This window comes from Rhinolophus sinicus, linkage group LG06 (assembly GCF_036562045.2).
Source record: "Rhinolophus sinicus isolate RSC01 linkage group LG06, ASM3656204v1, whole genome shotgun sequence".
NCBI lineage: Eukaryota > Metazoa > Chordata > Mammalia > Chiroptera > Rhinolophidae > Rhinolophus > Rhinolophus sinicus.
Window position 1 is genome coordinate 87,390,662 of NC_133756.1, and position 26,775 is coordinate 87,417,436.

Below are 26,775 nucleotides of genomic sequence, written 5' to 3' on the forward strand. Positions count from 1 at the left end.
TCAAGGCAATAAATCCTGTCCACAACCATGTGAGTGAGTCTGGAAACGGAACCCAGCCCAGTTCAACCTTGAGATGCCTGCAGCCCCAGCTGACACCTTGACTGCAGTCTTTTGAGAGACTCTGCGGTGGAGGATCAAGGTAAATTCTACAGAAATGGTGATATAATGAATGAATATTGTTTTAAGCCACTAAATTTGGGGGTAATTTGTTATGTAGCAATCGATAACTAACATAGAGCTACTATACCATTCTCGTCCCCCTGCTGTGGTGATCTTAAAAGCACACATTGAGATGGATTTCATCCCTGAGTGGATACAATGAGCAGAGCCCCCCCACCAACCCACACTGAACAAGTAAGGCGAAGAAGAGCTAAACCTTTGTCTATTCAAGTTGTTTGTTACTGAAGCACAACTTAGTCCATCCTGACTAATGCATCATGTATGTGAGAGTACTGTGGACTTTTAAAGTACAAACTAAATGTAAAGTATTACCAGTATCACCTGAACATTGATTGTTCCTATATCCTGACCTTTGGACTCCATCTCTCCTCTCCAGTTACTCACATCTATCATTCTTCAATTCAACCTCTCCCACAAACTGCTCTCTAACAACCCCAGCATATAGCAGTCTGTCCCACTCCTCTGAGAACTAATCACCCTATACTTCTTTTTCATATCGCTTACTACAACTGATGTGAGATTGCCGGCGATTTTGGGTATAAGCTGGGATCGTGTCTCGTGAAGCCGAAGAATGGACACATGGGCCAGGGAGAGGTAAAGAGTTGTAAAGGAAGATAGTTTATTAAAAGCAGGAGAAAAGGTTACAGCTCCTGAACAGGAGGGGGTACCCGAAACTGGGAAGCCCACTAACTAAGGCAAAAAGCTTTTACTTTTCTATTTCTATTTCTACCCGGGAGGGGAATATTGGAATGCTGGTGCCTGCCAGTATGATATTTATCAGATCCGCTCTGCTGCTCCAGCCTAGGGGAGACTTTTGAAATGTTCCGGTTGCCCCAGAGCATGATTAAGGTTTTTGTCCTGTAGGAGCAGGTTATCTTGTGGCTTGGAAGATATGGTCAGTTCAGTTTCTGTTCAGGCTACCAGGGAATTCCCAACTGTCTAATGTTATACTAACTAACCTGTCTCAATCCCCACTCTGAAGACGAAACCCTAACTGCCGTTCGGGGATAGGGGCGACGACCGCTCTGGCTACTTCAGGCTGAGGAGGGACGTAGAAAGGTACCAGCAGCTAGGGCTTGTCCAGAGGTCTAGCTAAGGGTCCCCGGTAGATGAGCATATCCAGATGAAGAGTTTGTTGCTTTGGAGGCCGTGTCGTAGCCAGCGGGTGAGTGGTCCACAAGCAGAGATACACCGTAGGCAGCAGCAAGACATAATTCCTACAATAATGAATAAGAGAAATATAAGAAAGGCTTTTTTAAGTCCTGTTAAGCTTGGAAGCCAGGAAGTAAGGAAGGATAAATCTAAGCCAAAGAATCCTGTCTGTTGTTTAATATTGGAAACTATGTTATGGATTTGTTGTACCTTATCTTCTATTAAATGAGAATTATCGGAAAGATTGAAGCAGCATAATCCTTTAAAATTTGCATATCCTTGATTATATTTGAGGAGTAGGTGGTCTATGGCAGCTTGGTTCTCGAGAACTACTTCTCTGACTTATCCTAACTCTTGGCCTATGGCGTGTATAGACTGTGAAGTAGATTTATGGCCTTTGCCATTGAACAAGTAAGGTGGCTAATCTCTACATTTAAGGCTGTACTCATGGCAGGTACTATAAAGAGAGACAAAGAAACATATTCAGCTGCACTAAATAAATGTACATCACTGTTGCAGCTGGGATCTAGAGCAAGTTCTCTGCGATGTCTAACCTGACGAGGCTTTTGGGGTAAAAAAACAGCTAATCTTCCGAGAGAGCAGGGTCCCCCGGTGCTATAAGATGGAACATAGGAGTAGGTAATCCTCCCACAGAGAAGAAACCATGCAGCAGGTAATTCAACATGTGCAGTGGCATAAATCATAGAAGTGGTAGAGCGGCAGTTAAGGCCATCATCAGTCAAAAGATCAAAACATTGGTTGGGGCAGCCGGTGAAAATAACACAGTGATCAGCTGGAGTTACAGTTCTAACCTGTAGAGAGAACAGGTTTTTTGGGTGGTAGTGGGACTCCAATTATAGATATCGGAGTAAGATATGGGCTTATCAATGTATCGGAGGGTGGTATAATTCTTTATATAACTTAAGAGGGTGCAGACGCCAACTAGACAGGAGGTAAAAGTTTGTTCAACATAAGTTCCTCCTTCATAAGTTTTTGTTTCTTTGGAATGGTATGAGGCCCTCTGGAACCCCATTTGGAAGCATTATTAAAAAGAATAAAACTTGATAAAACATTATGTAGTAATTGTTAATGGTATGTTAGATGTCAGAAAATCTCCAAAGGCCAATTAAAATATAGCCTGTGAAAATAACACAAACTATTCCTAGGCTTAGCCCAGCCCAAGGTAAGTAATGGCAGGAAGGAGGGGCTGAATCTAGGACAACACACGTAACAGATGCAGCAAAAAGGAGAATTAAAGCAGCAGTAAGAAGAATGAAGCCCCCTAATATGGTCTTTTTGAAACTAGACCGTGTCATCTGAGTACTTATCTGTATGGCGTAGAGGAAGTTTTAGGTCCTCTGGAGGTTGACTGGAATACTTAGGACTTTTGTCTTCTTTTTTCTGTTTGTGTGGGTGCACTCGTGCAGGGCTTGACTCAAGAGTAGTGAATCCAGGAGTCAAATTCTGGGCCTTTTACTGCTGTGGGAGTAGAAAGAATCACGGTATAGGATCCTTTCCACACTGGATCTAGCGTTGGAGATAGAGAAGGAAGAGATTTAATAAGAACTTCATCTCCTGGGTTAAATAGGGTTTTTGATCTGCTCGAGGTTGAACTTCTGACAATTGTTGGATGGCTTGTTGAAACTGTGCAAAAAAAGTTAAATGTTGGGTTAGTTCTGTAGTCTCATGATCAATCAAGAGATCATTGGTTAGGAAAGGCCTACCATACAACATTTCAAAAGGCTTAAGTCACACGTAATTGGAGTATTTCGAATACAAAGGAGAGCTATCAGGAGTAAATCTGTCCAATTTTGGCTAGTTTCTTGTGATAATTTTCTAAGATGTCTTTTGATGATATCATTGGTCTTTTCTACCTTGTCTGAAGATCGTGGCCTCCAAGCACAATGGAGGTGATAGTCTATTCCTAGGGTTTTGGATACACCCTCGGTGACTGAAGATTTGAAAGAAGGCCCATTGTCACTTTGAAAAGACTTGGGGAGGCCAAATCTAGGTATAATTCCCATAATTATGGCCTTAACTACTTCTATTGCCTTTTCTGTTCTACAAGAAAAGATTTCAACCCAGTGGGTGAAGGTGTCCACCCATACTAGGAGATACTTGTATCCTTTGGCCTTGGGCATATGGGTGAAGTCTAATTGCCAATCTTCTCCTGGGCATTTGCCTTGTCTTTGCACCCCTATGGCTGTCTGAGGATGTGTTAGAGGGTTATTCTTATGGCAGATTTCACAGGATGTGAGAATGTGTTGTATAGTCTTTTGTAGATCTTTTCCTGTGAATATTTTTTGAGCCATTTGTAAAGTTTTGTCCCTTCCTAAGTGGAAGGTTTGGTGGAGAGTTTTTCGTACTTTCCATTACTTGGCAGCTGGGAGGTGTAAATGACCATCCTCCCCTTATAACCAACCCATGGATTGGGCAGTGTAACCCCTTGTCTTAGCCCATTCTTGTTCCTTTTGAATATATTGGGGCTTAACGTGGGTTATGGACCCATCCCAAATTAGAGGAGTTAAGGTAGGGTTAAGACCCAGTTTGGCAGCATTTTTAGCTGTTTAGTCTGCTAGTCAGTTGTCTTCAGAAATCTCATCACTTCCCTTTGGGTGTCCCTTGCAGTGTATAACTGCTATTTCTTTAGGAAAAAGTACTGCCTGTAGCAGTCAGTTGATCTCCTGGTGATATTTGATAGGAGACCTGTTGGCAGTTAGGAAACTTCTTTTTTTCCAAATGCGTCCATGGGCATAAAACACCAAGAAGGCATATTTTGAATCAATATATCTATTGGCTCTTTTTCCTTTATTCAGCTCTAGTGCTCGAGTAAAAGCTATTAGCTCAGCCAGTTGTGCGCTGACTCCAGAAGGAAGACTTGCATGCTCTAAGGTACTATGTAAAGTAACAACAGCATATCCAGGCTTTCGTATGCCATTTTCTACAAAAGAGCTCCCATCAGTAAAAAGCGTCCAATCCGGATTGTCTAGGGGTGTGTCTTGTAAGTCTCCTCTGACAGCATAGGTTTGTAGTAAAACTTATTGGCAGTCATGTATTAGCTCTTCTCCCACCTCGGGGAGGAATGTGACTGGATTGAGAGAGGAACAGGTCCGTATTTGAGCCCCAGGACCTTCTAGTAAAAGAGCTTGATACCGCAAGAGGCAGCTATCTGTGAGCCAGTGACTATTGTCAGTATTTAAAAGTCCTTGAATATGATGGAGGGCAAAGACAGTTAAGTCTTGTCCCATCGTGAGCTTGGTGTCTTCAGGAACCAGGAGGGCAGCCACAGCTATGGCCCGGAGGCAAGCCGGCCAGCCACATGCTACGAGGTCTAGTTCTTTACTTAAATAGCCTACTGGTTGCTGTGAGGGTCCTCTGGGTTGTGTTAGGACTCCTAAAGCCATTCCCTTTCTTTCTGTTATACTATATAAATGAAATGATTTTCTTGTGGGAAGGCTTAAGGCTGGGGCACTTAACAGGGCATGTTTTAAAAGGCTGAAAGCTTGCTCTGTCTCCAAGCTCCAAAGTAGCAGATGAGTATTTGTAGTTTAAGTATCTTTAATTAATTGGTAGAGGGGACGGGCCATTTCTCTGTATCCCAGGATCCATAGCCTGCGGGTAGTAATGCCCAGGAAGCCCCTTAATTGTTTTACAGTCTTAGGTAGGGGATAAGTGGAGATGGGACAAATTCTGTTCTCCCCTAGGGCCCTAGTCCCTTCAGAGGTAATTAGCCCAAGGTATTTGACAGAAGTCTGACACATTTGGGCTTTAGCTCTGGAAACCTTGTAACCCTTAGAGGCTAGAAAATTTAAAAGTGCCTTGGCTGATGAGGTCTTTAGATGCAGCACACAGTAAATGATCATCAACATATTGTAAAAGAGTACAGCTGTTATAGGAAAAATCTTTTATGTGCTTAGAGGGGGCCTGTGTAAAGAGGTGTGGGCTATCTCTAAACACCTGAGGGAGGACCATCCAGGTGAACCGTGAAATCCGGCTTTCAGGGTCCTCAAAGGCAAAGAGATATTGTGGGTCAGGGGGCACAGCTATACACAAAAAGGCATCCTTTAAGTCTAACACCATGAACCATTTGGACTAGGGTGTGTAGGAATAACTGCCTCGTTGATGGCCTGGAGGTCTTGAACCAATCTCCATTCTCCATTTGGTTTGGGAACCCCTAAGATGGGGGTGTTGCAAGGACTACTGCATTCTCTAAGGACTTCTTGTCGTTTTGAGACTGTTAATGATAGGGATTAGTCCTTTCCGTGCCTCGGGTTTTAGAGGGTATTGTTTCCGGCAAGGAAATAGAATGGGGCCCTTCAGGTGAATGTGGACTGGAGCAGCTGTTAAGTCGCAGCCAATTGTCCCTTGTGATGCCCAAACATTAGGTCTGACGTTGGTTTCTACTACTGGGAGGCGGCTAAGAATACTTCCAGGGGCTAGGAGAACAATAGTTCCCATCGCCATCATAATGGCTCTTCCTAATAGAGGAGTAGGACTTTCTAGCCTGATTAAGAATGAATGAGAGAACATTAGGTCGCTCCATATGCAGCCTAAAGGCTGGGGAAAATGTTTAGTAATTGGATTGCCCGTGACTCCATGGACAGTAACATATCGATTGGGGAGGGTCCCTGGATTGGAGAGGAGGACAGAGAATGTGGCTCCTGTGTCTAGAAGGAAATCAATAGATTTTTCTTCCACTTCTAGTGTTAGCCGGGGCTCGGGAGTCCTGATGGTTAGATGGGACGAGGGAGCCACTGGTAAAAGTCCCAAGCCTCTTCAGTTCTGAGTGGGAGTCAGACGGGACGAGGCTGGCCTTAGGGGTGGAGGCCTCTGGGGACAGTCTCACTTCCACTGATCCCCTTCACAGGTGGGACAAGTCTCTGAGTTGGCTCTGGTTACCATGGGCATTTCCTTTGCCAGTGACATTGGTGGCAGTTGGACCTTCCCCAGGCACCCTGTAAGGCAGCTACTGGTATTTCTGTCTTTTTTCTTATTTTCCTTTCCTTGTCCTGGGCTTCCTGTTGATCCCAATTGTAAAAGACAGTGTTGGCCACCTTGAGTAACTGGTCCAAGGGGCCTTCGGGACCAACAGCCAATTTTTGTAATTTCCCGCGGATATCTGGGGCAGGCTGAGTTATAAATTTGTCTTTTAAAAGAATTTCCCCTTCAGGGGAGTCTGGCCCTATCAGAGTATATTTAATTAAGGCCTCCCTGAGCCTTTCTAAAAAGGCTGAGGGATTTTCTTCTGAATTCTGGCTAATAGTATATAGTTTTGAATAATAGATGGGTTTGACCCTTGTTCTCCTCAGTCCCTCTAAAATGCATGCCAGAAAGTGTTTTCTCTGCCAATGTCCCATGGCTGTATCAGGACCCCATTGTGGATCTACAGTGGGTACTGTTTGCTTCCCTATAGGGAAGGGTTCCTGAATGGAATCCCATCCTGCCTGTTCCTCATGATATACTAGGAACTGATTGTCCCCAAACCTTTTCACAGCTTGCAGGGCTGCCTGTCTTTCAGAACTGGTGAGAGTCTGACTTAGGATTAACATAACATCTGTCCAAGAGAGGTCAAAGACCTGAGTTAAATTTTGGAAAGCTTCTGTATATTTATCAGGGTCATCTGAAAACTTCCCTAGATCTTTTATTTGTCGGAGATCTTGTAAAGAAAAAGGGACTTGAACCCTAACAGGCCCAAATTTTTCTGTAAGGGAAGGAGAGTTACTCCAAACTGGGGGCACTTTTGTTATAGGAGGTCCTGGATATGGAGGACAATTAAAAGGAGCTAGGGCAGGAACTGGCTCCAGGGGAAGGGCAGGATATAAAGTTTGGGGATGAGCTCTTGACTAGGTGTTTGTTGAAGGGACCTCCTCAGGAAAGGAGAATCCCATTGGAGGTTCCTAAGGAGGAGTTCCCGTAGAAGGGGTCTCCTTAGGAGGAGGGAGGCAAGAGATCACAGCCAAAAGAGCCAGCTCAACTTTACATTTCTTACAGAGTTCTGGGTTGTCCCTCACAGCAAAAAAAAACCTGAACATATGAAACCTCTGACCATTTGCCCTCCTGTCTGCAAAACAGGTCTAGTGGCACGATAGTATTATAATTAGTACTTCCCTCAGAAGGCCAATCTCCCCATCTTCCGACGTGTATTGAGGCCAAACCTTGGAACAAAAGAAAACCAGGCGTTGCTTCTTCAAAGGCTGAGGGCTAAATTTGTCCCAATGCTTTAAGATGCAATTCAGGCGGGTGAAGGCACACGAGGGCTGATTGCCCATCGGAAAGGGAGGAAGAACAGAAAGGCGTCCCTTTACAATTTATCTCCCACAACTTGGTTTAGGGCAGCCCCTAGAAAATATGGGCCACAGAGACCATACAACCAGTTCCGGGGAGAGTGGGGAGACACAGCACACCAGGGTTAGTCATGCTTACCTGGGTTGCTTGGCTAGTGCCTCCAGTGGGCATCTACCCAAATCCGTGGGTGACCCTGCCTGGTTGTTTGGCACCGGCCCACAGGCCAATAAAGGCTGATGATGAGGCGTTTTAGAGCAGAGAGATGTATGGCCCAACTTTGGGCATCACAAAAATTGATGGCACGATTAATATAATAGTGGCTTTCTAAATAAAGATGTTTAAGGAAGGAGCATATACCCACGATAAAGGGAGTCTGGAATGTACCGCTTTTCTCCAAAAATTTTGCTAGATGGTTGGCAAGGGCAGAGGTGAAAAAGGAGAGCAGCAAGGCACCCCATGAGAGGTGCCCTAAGTGAACGTGGGATGCCAGACAGTTACTGAAAAATCAACAATGGGTATGGAGATTACAAAAACAACAGAAAGGTTCAGGGTGTGTGGCAGGACACTTCCATTTGTACTTTAAAGCTTGGAGGAAATCCCAAGAGGATGATATGAGAGGGAATGTTAAATGTCAGTAAATCTTATCTTGAATGACAAGAGATGTCCTATAGAGGCAGAGGTCCATGTTCTTACCTTAAAATGTCTTGAGGTCGGCAGGGAGTGTTGAGAAGGTCCCGCAGGGAAGAGACCCTAGACCGGCGTCTCACGAGCTGAGGAGAGACAGCGACAGGATGAAAGAACAGCAGAGACAAAGGAGTCATCCTGCTAGCACCCTGACGGGCAGTCGGGACCAGAGGGACCTTCGGGACCCACTGCAGAGTAGCCACATCAGTAGCCTCAGTTGTCCACAAAGAGAATCCTGGCCATGTGCCAGTATTCAGTCTCCTCTTGAAAAGGAAAAAAAAGCAGCAGAAGGATAAGACAAAATAGCAAAAAGGGGTAGGGAAAGCCTCCAAATGGCACCCTTCTGGGCAGTCAGGCTGGGGGATGACCCAGGGATCCTTTGGGACCCACCACAGAGTAGCTACGAACAGAGTCCCTCAATTGCTGCCAAGGGACATTCACCACAACCATGCTCCAGTTTAGGGCTTCACTCCACCCGAGAGAAAGCAAGAGAAAAGGTAGTTGGACTGTGGTCGACATTCCACCAGTTAAATGTCAGAGGGGACCGACCAGATCCCTTCTGCAAGACCTGCCCTCTGAGTCTTGAGAATGGCAGCCATGCTATTTGTATTTAAATGGCTAATGGAGGCCCACTGTTTGTGTGATAGGAAAAAGAGACAAAAATGATGAAGGCCCATCAGTGAGCAAGTAGAAAGGCACAGATAATATTTACCTCTCCTTCTAATCCCAGACGAGCCCCCAAATGATGTAGGATTGCAGGCAATTTTTGGGTGTAAACTAGGATTGTGTCCCGTGAAGCTGAAGAATGGACACATGGACCAGGGAGAGGCAAAGAGTTGTAAAGGACGATAGTTTATTAAAAGCAGGAGAAAAGGTTACAGCTCCCGAACGGGAGGGGGCACCTGAACCTGGGAAGCCCACTAACTAAGGCAAAAAGCTTTTACTTTTCTATTTCTATTTCTACCCGGGAGGGGAATATTGGAATGCTGGTGCCTGCCAGTATGATGTTTATCAGATCCGCTCTGCTGCTCCAGCCTCGGGGAGACTTTTGAAATGTTCCGGTTGCCCCAGAGCATGATTTAGGTTTTTGTCCTGTAGGAGCAGGTTATCTTGTGGCTTGGAAGATATGGTCAGTTCAGTTTCTGTTCAGGCTACCAGGGAATTCCTAACTGCCTGATGTCATACTAACTAACCTGTCTACCAACTGTAATTAATTATGTGTGTATCTATTTACTCAGTGTCTATCATCCCCATTAGAATACAAACTCCATGAAGGCAGGTATCCTATTGGTTTTATTCATCATTATATTCCCACCACCTAGCACAGTACCTAAAACTAACATTTAAATGTATATTTAAATGAATTAATGAATGAATTCACACATTCTTATCCTCCTATCTATACTCATTTTGACAAAATCATAGCAAATTGTATTAGTTATTTTCATATCTCACGTTTATGGATTGCATCTCCCAAGTAGATTCTGAGCCCCTTGAAGCAGGAGCCTTCACTTGCCAGTATGCCCTGCATTATAACATAGTATGCCTTAAACATAGTAGCATGCCGAGCACAATGCCCTGCTCGTGGTTGGGACACAGTAACTGCTAAATTAATATATACCATGGGCTCAAAAAATTACTGATGAACAAATTAATGTAAAACAAGCATAGATCAATATAACAGTGTGAATATAATTCTTAAGGAAATAATAGAGCAAATGAGTGAGGTGTATGAGTTGAGAGCAGACAAAAAAGGCTTTATGTCGGAGAGCCTGGGTATGAATTTGTAAGGGGGCAGAGTAATGGCCTCACATTTAATGGGTACTGTACCAGGCACCAGCCTAAATGTTTTGTATGTATTATTTGGTTTAACCTTCAAATCAGCCCTACATGGCAGGTTCTTTTATCCCCATTTTACAAATGAGAAAACTGGGGGCTCAGAGAGTTTAAGCAATTTGCCCAAGTTCATGGAGCTAACAAATGGCAGAAGCAACAACAAACCCAGATCTGTCTCTCTCCAAAACTCATCTCTTTCTACCATGCTGGAACATTAATTTAGATTTACGCCTGGCTCTGCCATTTATTGACTATGTGGTCTTCGGCAATTTGCTGAACCTTCTTCCTTCAGTTTCCAAATTGGGGTTAATCATGTACTTATCTCAGAGGATTATTGTATTAAATGATAACATACGTAAAGTGCTTTGAACAGTTCTTGGGTCATGGTAGGTACTCAATAAATGCTAGCCATTGTTGTAATTTTTTAAAAATGGGTTTCAGAAAAAAAATTTTCCCCTCCCCCAAATCAAATTTCTGTTCATGCTCCCTTTCATTGACATCTACTTATATTTGGCATTCCTACAGCCTGAGCTTTAGGACTGCAAAAACAAGGGAGCTTCAGTAACATAAAAAGCTATGTGGGAAACCTAAGGATAGATTACATCTCATTGCCCCCCAGCCACCCACTCACTTCTTGCCCACTCCACACATTGCCCTTCTTAGCTTAGAGTCCATAGCACTAACTCAAGGAGTGGCCAATTCTGACAGATCCTTAAACAGCACCAGCTATATAATTTGCAGGGCCCAGTGCAAAATGAAAATGTGAGGTCCCTTTTTCAAAAGGAATGAAGACTTTCAAGACAGTGAGAGTAGAGCATTAAACCAAACACAGGGCCCTGATGAGCACAGGGCCTGTGCAACCACACAGGTCACAACCCCGTGAAGATGTCCCTGTCTTTAAAACTGTCCAGAGGGGCCAAAACAGCTGGGAGAGTCGGAGGAAAGTGAGCCAGCCATCTCCCATGTGGGCTCCTCCATCCAGACAAACCCTCATGTCCAAAACTCCTTCCTGCAAATTAACTCAGTATTTTGATTAAAAACCATGATAAACTTAGGGGTGCAACAAAAAAGAAATTGATGTTTTAATACAACTCATTAGAGTACCTTTATTAACTCCAGAAATAGAAAGAGCATATACAATAGAAAGATTCATTTTAAATCAACACTGCACTGGTAAGGGCAGCCACAATTTCAGGAACATTAATTGCTGGGTCGTCTCATTACTGATTAAATAAGAAATCTCAAATACCATTAGACAATTGTGATTAAATGTATGTCATTCTAATTGAATGTGTAGTTTACTGCCTTCCACTGGATCAGCGGTTCACCTTCCTGTTTTGTGTATTTGGAAAGGGTACATCTATGCAGTGACAGCACGCAGCCATTATTTCTCAGACAGCCCTGAAACCCTCAGAGTTGAGCCTAAAATATGGCTGTACTTGCAGAGCGGGGAGGAACGTGCCATACAATAAGGAACCTGAGATGATGAAACTAAATCCCACTTAATGTCACAGCTGGGCACTTTTCCCTCTCATTACCTGGCTCTGGCTTTCTGACGCCGGAGTCTGGCTGTCCCCCTGGCTTTGGAGTCATTTGAGGCCTAGGCAGAGTTGAGTGTCTTCTTGGCTCAGAGAGGAAGCTCCAAGTCCTTGAAACTGGATCTGGCTGGGATCATGGGGAAATGAAAAGCCTTTGGTCTAATCTCCCCTCACTTCTGCTAAGGAATCTGGGCAGAAGAGTCTTCTAAGGATCATTCTTTTTTATTTCCAAGGACAAGGATACAAAATTAACTTGGTCACCACTCTGACTGGTTTTTGCTACCCACCCATCTTGTGGGACATGAGCTATAACCTCCCACCCTGCTGTTTACATTGTTTGGATTAAGAGTCAAGGTGAAGCAGGACAAGCATCTGGCCATGCGCCTATGAGCTCTATTGTCCCACACTGCAAGGGACAGGACAGCACCAGTCCCAGGCCTACAGTGGGGAGCTTATGTAATAGATTAAGGTGTTTTTAGTAGCCTTTTGTTACACACACACGCACACACACACACACACAGTTACCATGATCTTTGTGAACTCCAGATCTGGTCACATCACTTCTCTCCCTAAGGTGAAAGCTAGATTTGTCCTATTAGCTAGGCCTTCGAGGCCATACCACCTGGCGCAACCTCCCTCTCCAGCCTGATCTCCCACTGACATCCCACAACACAGTGCAGCTTCTCAACAGACCCCAACATAGTGGCTCCTCTGTGTCTTTGCTTAGCCACCTGCTCTGCTGGAATGCTCTTGCTACTGTTACTGGGAAATTACTTGATAGGTATTCTTCTTCTGAGTCACTGGAAAGGAGATAATTTCTCCCCCTCATGATGGTTAAGCCATTGTTCCTAAATTCTAAGCTGCCCTACCAGCAGGGGGCAGTCAATATGGTTTTATATTTCCACTCAGAGGAGAAAGGAGGAGTTGGCTCAAATGCAGCCTGTTGGTGAAGGCTGAGATTTTGCAGTCTGGTGGCAGTGTGGTGCCAGGGAAAATGCAGACCTCACACCCTGGGCTTGGGAGCTACAGCGTGGTATGGTGAGACTGGTGCCACTCACAAAGCCGCTTATCATCTGGGGGGCAGGCTGACCTGGACAGGAAGCTGGGGAAAGATTGGTTCAGGAGACACCACAGTGCCAGATGATGGTGGAAGATCAGCTTGTGAGAGCAGCCTTAGCTCCCTGCAGAACTGCAACCACAGACTGAAACCCACATCACTTCTGGTGTTCCTGGAAGACCATCGGGGGGGGGCAGGGTTGCCCCAAATAATGGCTGCTTTTTAGACTTCCCGCCTACTTTGGCTACCAGGGACTCAGAGATAGAGTTGATTTGATTAGCTCCTTGCACTTAAATGTCACGGAGCAGCTCATACCAGATACACCCTTCCCCTCCATGCCCACAGAAAAGCTCCTCTCTCTGTGAAGTCTCCCACCACTATGCCGGAAGCAGCCCTGTGTCCATACTGACCGTGCTGTGTGCCAGTGGGGGTGCACTGGCCTCTCCCAGGCTAAACTAAGGCCACCCTTGAATCCCCAGTGCCCACCAGCATGCCTAGCACACAATGCATGCTCAGTAAATATTGAAGATAGAAAAAAAGGAGGGAGGAAGGAATCTCAGGCTGTCCAGATTACCACCAAGCTATCTCCTACACATCAGCACACCAAACCCTCTCCCAACCCCCTACGACCTGCACCAGGCCCTGCCACGTGTGCCTATAACAACACTCAGGGTGCCCACTACCACACTTGACTCACTGAGAGGCAGTAAAATATACTGGTTATAAGCTCTACCTCTGGTTATAAGCTCCTCCGGATTCAAATCCTAGTTCTGCATTTACTAGCTGTGTGACCTTAGGTAAATTATTTAACCTTTCTGTGCTTCATTTGTGATAATGGACGTATAATAGCACCTACTTCATCAAGCTGTTGGGAAGGTTAAATGAGTAGAGCATGTAAAGTATTCAGAAGGCTATGTGGTGTGTAGTAAATGCTATCTTATTACTGCATTGTGATTATCTACTTAAAAACTTGCTCCCCACTAAACCAGGAGCTCCCTGCAGGTAAGAATTGCATTTAATTTATTTTAATATATTCAGTACTCAGCGCAACCTCTTGCCTGGCTTAGAGTGGGCATCAATAGATGGATGAATGAATTGATAGATGGATGAATGAACAATCGATGTACATTTTAGTCAGAGTATAGTGCAAAATTAGGTCAGAGTCTGTCGCAAGCCTGTGGAAGATAGAGCCCCGAGGGCTATGCATGGCGTCAACTTTAAGACTGCTTGGTAAGGGGCAAACAAGTTTGCAGAGGCCTAAGAGAGGTGGGCCCAAATCTGTAGAGGTACTGGTGCCCCTGTGGAGGAGTTATAGGCCTGAAAATCTCAGGATAAAGATGGTAGGATATTGGGAAGGGACAGAGACAGAAAGAACTGCCTTTCCCTTCTCTTTTCCTCCTGTTCTGCATTCATGCCCTTCTCCTCTCATTCCCCTTTCTCCAGCTAGTTACCTCTCCTTCCCCTCCCATACTCAGGAAGAGCAAAATCTAACACGGCTAACAAGATACGCGCACTGGGTCACTACTGCTGTGTAGACCAGTCACAGACACAGAGGTATGTGCTAAAATCATCTTGCTGCCTCATTCAGCCATCCCTCCCATCCAGCCGGCCTTTCTGTGGGCAGAGAAGGCATCAGCACTTCTGTGCAGCCTGAAATAAATGATGAGGGAAGTCCAATCACCTGACTGCCAATCTGCCTGCTAGATGCTCATACAGGAAGGCCTTCTTTTCTATTTCATCAATTCTTCTTTGATACAAAACAAAAATCAATAACAGCTCACTTCAAATTTACACCTTTCCATGTTCAGCTTTTAAGCCGCCTTTAAATATGCTGTCCTAACTCAGGCCTCAGGTCTGGAGCACAGATTCCATATGTAGTCTACAAACAGCCAGGAGCGGGTCTATAGGAAGCCAAAGCTCCAACCACCTCTCAGAAGAGTTTCTCTACATTAGAATTTGTAGTCAAGACTCAAACCTGCTCTTGTTCTGGAGTCTCATTTCATTTCTGCTGTGCTCTTTGCAGGCTGGTAGGTGTGGCAAATTGTCTTATCTTTGTTTAACCTTTGTTGGACCCATGCTTGCTTCGGGGCTGAACTTTAACATATGGCTTCAGTTACATAGCAAAGTGATTCTTCTAAAATGTCAGATTGTAAAATGCTGAGTCATTCACCAAAGACAAAAAAGGCTGGTCCTGAGTAGAAATTAGAATCACTGGGGCACACAGACTAATACCACATGCCTTCAGTCTAAATAGAGGGAGATGAAACTTAAGTTCAGATCAAATTTAGAAGGGAGTTCTGAGATCCAGAGGGACTGTCTGCTCTAAACGACAAGGATGAATCAGCTAGAAGGATGAAGCTTCAGTTGAAATATTGTACTCCTAATGGTAAACATAGTGGTGCAGATGTGACATTCAACGTTTTAGATACTTAGCAACTGACTAAGCTATACTAAATGAGACAAAACTGTGAAGACAACCAAGCCAACACAGTTAGAGGTGTAAGAAGTGATACTTTTGCTTTATAATTGCATTGTCTTTACATTGATAAGAGAATTAAACTCCCCAATAATAACTGTTTCAGGCAGAATCATTAATGAATCGTAAAATCAGTGGGTAAACAGGATACTTATAAAGTATCTCCTCACAAAATACTTACCAATTACAAAAGTAGAAATAGTAACTTTACAGTAGAGAAATCTGGCAGTCCCCACCTTAAACGAGAGGTCAAATTTAATGTCACTGGTCTGAGGAGAAAAAGAGACCACGTACCTCCTGATATGATCCTTTGAGAAGGACACAACATCACTCTGTGGTATCATTGCCAAAAATGCATAATCTGGATTTAAATCGCAAGGAAACATCACATAAACCCAAATTAAGACCATTCGAGAAGATAACTGGCCAGCACTTTTGAAAAGTGCAAAGGTCATGAGAGACAAATTAAAACTGGACTGTTCCAGATGAAAGGAGACTAAGGAGACAGGACAATCAAATGCCATGTATTATCCTGGACTGGATCCTGGACCTGAAAAGGGGCATTGGTGGAAAACTGGCAAAATTTGAATTGAGCCACGCATTAGATAATAGTATTGCATCCACGCTAATTTCCTGGTTTTGTTAATTTTACTCTAGGTTATATAAGATGTTAAGGGCACATGGGAATTCTTTGTATTATTTTTGCACCGTTTTCTTATATCTGAAATTAATTCAAAACGAAAATTAAAAATAAATACAACTTTAAATGAATGAAAAGATCTCAACAATTACAAGAACGAAAGAAGGGAGCCCTTTATCTGCAAAGCCCCTACTCCACAGTCTCAGAGAAAGAATTTTAGTAACTGTTGAAAATATAAAAGTAGTATCAAAAATATATGAAACCAGCTATATAAATGATGAAGCATATATCATGGGTTTTTTTTTTCCCCTGTAATTGTATAAAATCTGCAAATTTTTCATCAAGACGGACAATGAGAGCTTTGAAGCTAGAAGTGCTGGCGTGAAGTAAGACAGAGTACTTCTCTGTTTTCCCATAGAGCAAAATAAAGTTGGCCAACACCATTGTTACTGAATTCAGGTTCAGAGCCGCTTGCCGCTCGAAGACTCCAAAACACTAGAGTGACAAGTGTTGGTGAGGAGAAAAAGCGTCCTCTACTCTAGACGCCAGCAGCTAGGGAAGATGGCAGACTCATGTCTAAAAAACCACCTTCCCCGAGCCATGATTGAGGGGTTGTATAGGCAGGTAAAAGAGAAAGAAGAAAGGAAAGCAGCTTCAGGGCTGATAGATGAGAAGTCATCCCCTGGCGTCTTCCGAGACCTTAGGTCTGTCACTACGAGCGGCTAGGAAGCTGAGATCACGAGTCCCAATACCTGGGTGCCTGAAGATTAAAGAAGCAGCTTCTTTTCAGGTTAGGATGTTAATTAGTAAGGTATGAGTAGCCTTGAGAAAGGAAACAAATGGAGTTAGTTAATCAGTGAGGGGAGAGACATAGTTAATTAGTGAGGGGAGAAACAGAGAAAACAGCTGAATATCAGGATAAATCAAACTGTAAACTGGCTAAGTTTAATTACCTTCATCTACCAAGTTTCACCCTTACATCACCACTTGGAAGCCAGAGGACATTGGCTGAGTTTCTCTTAGCTCCGTGTTCTCCTGCATAAAATGGATCCCTCTTAGTGCATGCGCTGAGGTATGAAAGGGCAGAGCAGGGCCCGGCAATGCTGCCACTGCCTGCACAGGTTGCATCCTGAGCCTCCGCGCTGCAGCTTGTCTCGGCCCAAGGAACCAGTCTCACTCTGGCACAGCCATTTTTAGTCAGTGGCCTTGGTCTCTTTGTCTCCCTCTAGCGTTTCTTCGCACTGCTGAGCAAGGCCTGGGATGAGCGTGGATTCTCTGCAACGGACAAGCAAGCCCTACACTCCCCACCACAGTCATGTCATTTAGGATTTCGAGCTGCTGCTCCCTGCAGCCTCCTCAGTCCACTTCCACTCTCATCACCATAATTCCTGCTGCCAGGCTGCTGTACTAGAGTGTGATTTACATTTTACATTAACAACCTGGTGCCACATGTGGCAAAGGCAGAGACTCATTACAGGCTGGTGACTGGGTCTGGCAGGAGACAGGAGACTGGTGGTCTTGGGCCCTACTGAGCTTTTTCATGGAGACTGGGGTGGGAGCCTGCCAGGGTGCCTCCAATCCACCAAGAGAGATCTCATTCATTCCCCCATCCACTGTTCTCACACCTGCTGTGGCCAGCTCATTCTCAAGTACCTAAAGCACACCAAATAATTGCTTTTCACTCTTGAGGAGGGCATAGAGGCCTACAGTTCCTCTGGGCCCCACATTGCCTGGTTCACAGGCCCAGGCAGGCAGTGTTTGTTCGAATCTGCCCATCAAAGTCACTTTCCTGGCCATTCTACCTCTTAGTCCCTGCTCCTATCCACCAGCCTGGGCTCTGAGGGCGAATGGAGAGCGATGAGGCTGCTTCCCAGAGCTCTGGGGGCTGCTCTCCCTCTCCCCAAAGAGCTAAGTCAACGAGTACAGGGTATGGCACATACTGGGCAGTCAGTAAACGTTTAGCTCCAACCTCCTTAATAATATAGTTATTGTTAATTGAAAATACCAGTCTCAGATGTGGGCAATTTACCTACATCATCTCATGTAATCTCATTGTAAACCCATCAGGTAGCAATCTTCATTCCCTTGTGGAGGTCAAGTAGCTTGCTCAAGGTCACACAGGCAGGAAGTGACAGAGTCAGGATTCAGTCCTTCTAATCCCAAACACAAGTCTTCCTGGTCTTCACAGCATGGGCTCCCTTCTGCTTTGTCACACATCAGGAATGGGCTGGCATCAACAAATGAGGGACGAGGGAAGCACCAGATCCTGGAACCAGAAACAGGGCAGGAAGGAAACTTAGTCCTACATCCACAGCTACAGGCCCCAAGGTGGAAGGGAAGGAGCAGCACAGCTCAAAGGGTAACCCCATAAACTGACGGTTTCTACTAGCTTGGCTGGGTGGTGGGTGCTGAGCCCATCTGGCCAACAGCAGAGCTGGGGAACCAGGTCAGGTGATACTCTGAGTGAGCCCTGCGTGGTTGGTATCAGGGAGGTATGCTGGTCAGAGTACCTTGCTATTCAGTGTGTGGTTCTGGGGCAGTAGCATCATCTGGGAACTTGTTAGAAATGCAGAGCCTCAGGCCCTCCCAGACCTCCTGAATCAGAATCTGATGCTTAACAGAATTCACAGGTGTTTCCTAAATTTGAGAATCACTGGGTCAGAAGTAGCTGGTCCTTAGCCACTGAATTGGGGAAAGCATAGAGCAGTGGTTGTCCACCATGGCTGGATATTGAATTACCTGGAGAGCTTTTAAAAATCCCAATGTCAGGCTGACCCCAGATCACTTAAATCAGAATCTGTGGAGACAGGATGCAGGTCTCAGTGTTTTAAAACTCCCCAGGTGGGTATGAGAGTGTAGTTGTTAACAGGAAGAACTCTGGAGTCACGTTTGTCGTGCGGGGGATCCTGCTCGCTGCACCATTTGTTGTGCGAGGCGGCCTGCGGGGTCTCTGCTCCCGCCCCCCACATCAGAATGCAGGATATGGCTAGGCCAAAAAGGAACACCCATGGAGCCATAGGTAGGGGAGTCATACCACTATGGTCTCAGGGGAGGCTGGGTTCACACGACATGCGACCTGCTGTCCGCTTTGCTGCCAACCGACCGACTCTCCTCCTCTCTCCTCAACTCTTCTCCGTTGCTGCGGCAGTTATATTAGTGGCCAATTGCTCAATGGTTACAGTTGACGGCCAACCGGCCACAGCTGACGGCCATCCAATCACAGTTGATGGCCATCTACTACCCGAGCCAGCACCTTTCTACATGAGGCCAAGAGCCTGGAAACTGCACTCCTGGCTCTGTCCCCACAACGTTCAAATTCTGACACCATTTACTGACCATGTCATCTTGGGCACACCATCTCATGTCTGAGTTCCAGAGTCCTCAACTGGAGAGTAGTGACAATAACAATATCCAGTCTACAGGGTTGTTTGTAAGGATCTGTGACTCAGGAAACATGAATGCGCTCCCAAACTGTGAAGTGCTATAATGGTGGTACCTACTAATTTTGCTTTTCATGTCACATTTTCTCTGCAGCTCAAAACCAAAGAAAGTGAGGCCTCGTTTCTTTTGGTTTTATCATTTAATTTAACCCTAATTCACCCTCACAAAGTCACTAGAAGGCACAGAAGGAGGAAACCGTCCATGGGATTTGCCACCCTTAGTGCTTACTGAGTCCCCTGCCTACCCCTACATGACTCACTGAAGGACAAGGAGAAAGAGCAATCAGGTCTGACCTCCCGCCTTACAGTCTGACCAACCAGTCAGCACTTTGAGCTCCAAGTCTTGTCCAGGATGTGCACAGACATCCTTGTCATATGGGCTGGGGTCAAGAGCGCTGCTTCGATCTCAGCAGGAAGTCTCTTCCTTGTGGTCAGATCAGGCTAAGTGAACTGCAAACTAAGACAGGAAGGTCTGCTGGAAAGAATAGGGATGTAGAGAAGATCTGTGTTCAAGTGTGAGCCTTCAGGTGGGTAAGGATCAGGGTCAGAGTTTTATGTTTAACCCCAGCTCTGCCTCTAACTTACCTGTGCTATTAGATGAGTTATGTAACACTCCCTCTAAGTTCCTAGTTCTCTTCCTGATGTCATGCTACAAATCCATACTAACCATTGGACCGTTGTTGGGAAATTATGACTAGTCCATCCAATGTCAATTAATAAAGAATGCCTTCTATTTAGAGGTATTTGATCATATTTAAGCACTAGATAGATGGTAAACAAAGTATTACTAGCCCCATTTTATAAATTTTAAAACTGAAATGTGGGTCCATTGAGAAAATCGCCCAAAGTCTTGAAGTTTTATGTAAAAAGCAGTGTCAAGAATAAAATCCAGGATTCCTGACTTGTGAGCCAGTACTCTCCTCCCACACTGGTACCTTCAGCTAAATTCCATTGAATATACCCATGAGAAACATATTTCTGTTTCTACTTCCAAAAAAAGAAAAAAAAAGGATGGTAGCAAGTGTGCCATGTCCAGTGGTGACTGGGCCTGCTTTAGAATCGAAGGGAGAGTTCAGTTTCCAAATAAAGTCATTACTAAAAAGAAAGTTTGCAAAATGTGGATTTCATATTAAAGAGTCTTTCTGATTAGAAGGGAGTGGGAACAACACCAAGGAAAATATAATGGGAGACAACTGGAGATGCAGGTGTGCAGACTTATAAATTACTCAGCAACTCCTCACAAGAGCCCCCCAACACCCAAAGCCTAATGGAAAGACTGGTTCTCCATCTCACCCAAGTAACTCATGGGCCTGAGAGGAGGATCGTGGCCAGGCACTCCAGCTCCCCTCAGAACAGGACCTAATGGGCTTTATTCCAAAGGCTGAGAGTGGTAGGCCCCTGTAGGGAGCCTGCCCAGGTCACCATGTGGCTTTTTCTCTGAGAACTGCCTCCCACCCCTTAGGTGGAATCAGCAGTCATGCTTGTACTTTCACATACATATACACACCCAACCACAGTTGATTTAAACCAGTGTGGTCACCTGACCCAAGCCAGCCGATCAAATTCTCTCACTCCCTAGAATCCAAAATTAGGACAGACTCCAGGGAGAGGCATCCATCCATCTGAGCTGGGTTACTTGAAGGGAGAAGAGGAAAACTCAGGAGTTATAAGGCATCCGTTTTACCCCAAACACACGGAGAAGCAGACAAAGTTATGTGTACATCCTGACCAGGCCTTTGTTTACAATTAATGTTTCTTTCAGAGGGGGGCAGAAGAAGAGAGTGAATGAAGTGTCTGGGTTCTTCCTAATAGTTTCAGCTTCTAGTCCCAACTCTTAAAAGGCCCAACTGTCCTTGGATTCTGTAAGATACTCCAACATTCCAATATACCTTTTTCTTTCTCTTTTCTTTCTTTCTCTTCCACCCCCTTTCCCACCCCCACTCCCACTAGCTGTAATTGGTTTCTGTTATTAACAACCCAAAAGAACCTTGAATAAGACCTCAGGTAGGAGAATTTACCCACAATCTGATGTCTGTTTGACATGGCTGTGTGCTACCAAAAGAAGTATCACCTGTCTCCTCTAAAGGCCCATTCAATGGAATTTAGAAAACTATCTGAAGAAAACTTTGGACCCAGTAGATGTGTCATAAAACGATTTAAGGCAAACAAAACATAATGAATAAGTAAACTGAACTAATTCCTAGACATGATTTTAAAAAAAAATAAATAAAATCAGGTCCACTTAGGGTTTAAAATGGGATCTGGCTAGATGCTTCTGAGGCAGTGTCTCTAAACTTCTCCCTAAATTACTTATGACACAGAAAAAAGACAAAAAAATCACAACAACATCAGAAAAGAATTCTAACCAACAATAAGTTACCAGGTTCTAGAAGGAATTTCTATTACCTAAATAAAGCTAATGAGGCTCAGCTGCATTGAGACAGACAATCCATGCTTCACCTTGTAAAACCAAATAGCCCCACCCACCTGAAAACTGATAGAAAATTTTGCCTTTTTCCCATTTTCTAATCCCAGCTCAGAGATATAGGACCAAACCAAACAAAAACCTTACTCTTTACTGTGGGTGCTACTTTTTGGATGAACCAGAGAACTGTTCTGTCTCCCCAATCTATCTACATCCATTCACAGAATGCAATTCCTGGAAAACCAAGGGACAGGAAGCAGAAGAGAATTAACAAGGGCACATCACATTTTTTTTTTTTTTTTTTTTTTTTTTTTTTTTTTTTTTTTTTAATTAAATTTATTGAGGTGACAGTTGTTAGTAAAATTACATAGATTTCAGGTGTACAATTCTGTATTACATCATCTATAAATCCCGTTGTGTGTTCATCACCCAGAGTCAGTTCTCCTTCCATCACCATATATTCGAACATCACATTTTGGAAGATATTTTTCCAAACATGATGCTTCATAGGCAGGACAAAGGCAACTTGTGCTGGAGAGTGAGATTTCACATATTCCATCAGTTCTGAATGACAGAGAACAGGCAGAAGAAGTAGGAGAAGACCCCATATTAATTCAGTGGGGTTACACAAGATGAATCCCACCAATTCTGGGAACTGATGAGGAGTTGTGTACCTCAACCGGCCTTCCAGCTGCAGACCTAAAGAATAGGGGAGTGAGCAAAGCCAAGGACAAACCACATTTCCTCTCTGTTAGCACACACCAAGTCTCTATAGAGCTCTGCTTGCTTAAAGGTAAATAAAGTGAGGGGATTGGCAGGGGATAGGGTGAGGGACCCTCATGAGGTCTACAGAAAAACAGGAAAGAGACCATCACCCAGGAGACAAAAAAAAAAAAAAAAAAAAAAAATCTCTGAAGATGATTTGCTATAGAAACCAGAAGAAAATTTTTGGAAATTGGCCTCTATAATATGAAAAGCATAACGTGGCCCTATGAAGCTGAAACTGAAAACCATATGGAAAACAAGCTGAGATAAACTGATAGCAGGACTTAAGCTTCAAAGAGGTATGAGGTAAGCCACATCATACCGCAAAAAATTGAAAATGGAACTACCTTATGACCCAGCAATTCCACTCCTGTGTATCTATCCAAAGAAATCCAAAACACTAATTCAAAAAAATATATGCACCCCTGTGTTTATTGCAGCACAATTCACAATAGCCAAGATATGAAAACAACTGAAATGCCCAGCAATAGACAATTGGATATAGAAACTGACGTACATTTATACAACGGAGTATTACTCAGCCATAAAAAATGAAATCTTACCATTTGCAAAAACATGGATGGACCTAGAGAATATTATGCTAAGTGAAATAAGTCAGACTGAGAAAGAAAAATACCATGTGATCTCATATGTGGAATCTAAAGAATGGAATAGGGAAGGACGGGTGGCTCAGTTGGTTAGAGCGCGAGCTCTGGGCAACAGGGCTACCAGTTCCATTCCCACAAGGGCCAGCAAGCTGCGTCCTCTGCAACTAGAATGAAGTCAATGAGCTGCCGCTCAGCTCCTGGGTGGCCAGATGGCTCAGTTTGTTGGAGCGTGGGCGCTCAACCACAAGGTTGCTGGTTCGATTCCCACAAGGGATGGTGGGCTGTATCCCCTACAACTAACAACGGCAACTGGACCTCCACAACTAAGATTGAAAGGACAACAAATTGACTTGGAAAAGTTTTGGAAGTACACACTGACCCCAGTAAAGTCCTGTTCCCCTTCCCCAATAAAAATCTTTTAAAAATAATAATAATAAAGAACGGAATAAAGGAGCAAACAAAACAGAAATAGACTCAGAGATATAGGGGTAAAAAACTGATGGTTGCTAGATGGGAGAGGGTGGGGATGAGGGAGAAGGTGAAGATATTAGAAAGTGCAAATTAGTAGTCACAATATAGTCCTGGGGATATGAAATACAGTATGGGGAATATAATCAACAATGTTGTAAAGATTATGTGGGGTGCCACATGGGCACTGGACTTACCAGGGGAATCACTTCATAGACTGCAAATACCTGACCAATGCACTATATACCTGAAACTGAAGTAGAATAATACTGAATGTCAACTACAATTATATATATACATGTGTGAGTGTGTATATATATATATATATATATATATATATATATATATATATGTCATGGGATGTGGACTACAGCATAGGGAAGATAGTCAATGATATTATAACAGCTATATACAATGTCAGAGAGATGATAGCTGGGAGGGAGGTTATCACTTTGTGAGGGGTGTAAATGTCTAACTATTACGTTGCTTTGTACATTTGAAACTAATTAAATAAATAAATAAATAAATAAATAAATAAATAAATAAATAAGACTGCCACCTCAGATGACATTTTAAGTTCTTACAAAAATGTGATGGGGGAGGGCTCCTTTGTTTATGCTAAGTCTAATTGTGATTCATTTAAAATAAACAATGAGACAGACCTTTTAGGACACAAGTGACAGCAGTTAGTTAAAAGAGTGGAGTTCTTAAAAACAGTTCATCCAAAACAACATTAAACAATATTCAGTTATTATCCACCCAGGTGTCAACCCCTAGCTAATGAGACTTCTTCTTTTATCAAATGTCTGAGCAAAAGGATACCACATACACACTGGGGAAAATGGTATTCTGAAACTTTTTTTTGGCAGAAATTATAGGAATATTGAAATCCAATAATGACTTCATTATCGCATTTGAGATAGTTTCATTGTCCAAGTTACTCTCTTTTTTGTACCAATAGTGAATATTAGGTTGGTGCAAAAGTAATTGCGATTTTTGCAATTATTTTTAAACTTTTAAACCGCAATTACTTTTACACTGACCTAATAACTAGGAAAGCAAAATTCAAGGCAGTTCTCACAGAAATTTTGTAAGAATTTTATGAAAATCTTTTAGAAAAGATACACGATGACTTCAGAATATTATTACAGTAACTTCAGTTGCTGTGTAAATACACCCAACATTTGTATATTGGAAGAAACATAATAAAAGTTGATATGTCACTTACAAAATAGCCCAAGGCAAATGTTTCCAGTGACCAAGAACAGCTCTCCACCATTGGGCACCCAGGCTAACCAAAGTTCTGCCATCTTCATCATGTGGCCTCCGAGATTGTTGTTGTCATTTCCTGGCACTCAGCCAGAAAGGGGAAGAAAGAGCATGGAGGAGAGCTAATTGAATGCTCTTATGGGGAAGTCCTGTCAGTCACACACATCACTTGAAGTCACATTCTATTGACTAGAACTCAATCGAATGGTAAATATCAAGGGGCTTCCGGCCCATAAAGAAGATTTTGGTCTCCAAGAAAACATGGAAAGGAAGCTGGTTTGGATAAGAACAAAATTTCCGAGAAAATGAAATTATTAAATAATTAAAAGCCATATATAGGAAGCAAAAAAGAGTGGAATTGACATGGCAGAAAATTAAATAGTATTATGGATGGCAAAGTATTATGGAGAAACACTTTCAAAATGTAGAGAAAGAGAACAAAGAACTGAAACTATCATATTTCACTGAATTTAAGACATTCATTTTTCCACATGTTCAGACTTCAGAAATCAAATTAAGTCTTACAATCAGTAGTGACATCTTAGAATCATTGTGGACCAGGAAGCTATCACCAGGAGGTTGTCCGGTCCTAAGCATGAGGGAACCTGGTCTCAGCTGTTTATGTTATAAGCACTTAATTGAGTTATGTACATTGTTGTGCTTACATGTGAGTTTAATTGCCATTTAAAATGTCTTTTAAAAGTTTACACTGTGATTTGGCATTGAAACAAGAAGTTATTGTGTATGCAGAAAGGCATGGAATTAGAGCAGCAGGATGTAATTTGATATTACTGAAGCAAGTATCTGTTATTGGAGCCATGACTGTAATTCCCTTTTTTTAAAAAAAAAAAAAAACAAGTGCTTTAAAGGACCCAAGAAAGGAAAAGAAAGTTATCCTGAAGTAGAAGCTGTGTTATGTTTTGTAACTGAGGTGCATGCAAAATGGATTGCCTGTCACATGCCAAACAATGCAATTGAAGGCAGGAGAAACTGCCAAATCTCTCAAAAATAGATGAAATATTTCAAAACAAGAAAGAAGCTGGTGTGATCAACTTACTAATTTCACAGGACTGTAATTATGGCATTATGTCATAGTTTAATTGGCAGCATTTTTTCTTCCTTGGTTATACATAATAGTGCTTCTTATAATCAATACAATGTTACAGTCAATAAAATACGCTAATTATAAAAGAGACGATAGCTATGGAAGACCAGGAACAGAGATTCAGCCTAAGAATTATGTTTCTGAAGAACAACCCAGAATGATCAAAAGAGAAGCAATCACTGAAGATATAATTAAAGAAAACTTTCTGAAAAGGGGTGGAAAGGAAGAGAGCAATCTGAGATGAATGACATGGGTTCATTAAATTCCAGGTAAAAATAACTAACAGAGACTCATACCCAGAAATATCCTGACTGGTGTTTAAATTATAAATAAAAAACATGTTTTATATATACATCCAGACCAAAAAAAAAATGTAAAAAAGAAGATGGAATATCTCTAAAGGAATAAAAAGCATGCTGACCTTGGTCTTCTCTTCTATAATGATAGAGCAATGTCTATAGAGTTCTGACATGGAAAAGATTTAGGCTCAAATATTTTACTCATAGATAAGTTCTAGTTTTTGAGAGGAGACAACAAAAAGACATTCATAAGAGTTCAAAATGTCTGCCACTCATATATTCGTCTTTAAATCATTAAAAAATATATTCCAGCAACCTAAGTGCCCATCAATAAAGGACTGGATAAAGAAGATGTGGTACATATATACAACAGAATATTACTGAGCCATAAAAATATGAAATCTTACAATTTGCAACAAGATGGATGGACCTAAAGGGTATTATGCTAAGTAAAATGTCAGACAGAGAGAGACAAATACTGTACAATCTCACTTATATGTGGAATCTAAAGAACAAAAGAAACAAACACAAAACAGAAACAGATTTAT

At 43.1% G+C, this 26,775-nt stretch overlaps 1 long non-coding RNA gene across 1 annotated transcript; it reads right to left on the reverse strand.

Annotated features, from left to right (window-relative positions):
* Positions 1 to 782: 782 nt before the first annotated feature.
* Positions 783 to 19,834, reverse strand: LOC141572180 (uncharacterized). The gene is made up of 3 exons (XR_012497390.1): positions 16,802 to 19,834; positions 8,311 to 8,387; positions 783 to 2,859 (listed from the first exon to the last, which is right to left on the reverse strand). It is a non-coding gene; the product is annotated as an uncharacterized LOC141572180 (long non-coding RNA).
* Positions 19,835 to 26,775: the final 6,941 nt, after the last annotated feature.